Here is an 806-nt window from a genome sequence, read left to right on the forward strand (position 1 = left end):
CGCCCCCAGGTGCCCCCAGGTGCCCCCAGGTGCCCCCCAGGTGCCCCGGGCTCTCACGTTGTCGGTCAGCGTGACGTCGGCCCCGCGGGTCAGCAGCCGCCGGATGACCTCGATGTGTTTGTGCTCGGCCGCCCAGATGATGGGCGTCCAGCCCCCGCTGTCCTGGGGGTCAAGGGGTCACTCGGGGGTCACTCGGGGGTCACTGAGCACCCACTGACCACACTGAGCACCCCCAGGACACACTGACCATCCCCAGGACACACTGAGCACCCCCAGGACACACTGACCACACTGAGAACACACTGACCATTCCCAGGACACACTGACCACCCTCAGGACACACTGACCATCCCCAGGACACACTGACCACCCTCAGGACACACTGACCATCCCCAGGACACACTGCCCACACTGACCACGCCCTCACCTGCGCGTTGACGTCCACCTGGCCGGTGCTCAGCAGCAGCTCCACCATCTCCAGGTTGCCGTTTTTGGCCGCGTGGTGCAGGCAGGTGGAGCCGTCCTCCTCCTGTGACGTCACAGGGGGGGAAACGGTGACGTCATACGGAGGAGAATGATGTCATACGGATGGGTGGTGACGTCATGCAGGGAGGCGATGACGTCATAAAGGGTGGGGATGTCATAAATGGAGCTGTGATGCCATAAATGGAGCTATGACGTCACGATGCGAGTTTTGATGTCACGCGCGGGGGTGGTGACGTCATACAGAGTGGCAGTGATGTAATAAGGGGAGTGGTGATGTCACACAGGTGTGATGACATCACCGCCCACCTGGCTGTAGGCAC

General features: G+C 62.2%; 1 long non-coding RNA gene across 1 annotated transcript in view; it reads right to left on the minus strand.

The window, feature by feature from the left end:
* Positions 1-55: 55 nt before the first annotated feature.
* LOC115949302 overlaps positions 56-806 on the minus strand; it is a 1,113-nt gene continuing 362 nt past the window's right edge. Inside the window, exons 2-3 of the long non-coding RNA XR_004082830.1 lie at positions 428-529; positions 56-162 (exon numbers count right to left, since the gene is read on the minus strand). This is a non-coding gene — a long non-coding RNA (uncharacterized LOC115949302). The remainder of the gene's footprint in view (positions 163-427; positions 530-806) is intronic.

Source organism: Geospiza fortis, unplaced genomic scaffold, assembly GCF_000277835.1.
Source record: "Geospiza fortis unplaced genomic scaffold, GeoFor_1.0 scaffold2338, whole genome shotgun sequence".
Taxonomy (NCBI): Eukaryota; Metazoa; Chordata; class Aves; order Passeriformes; family Thraupidae; genus Geospiza; species Geospiza fortis.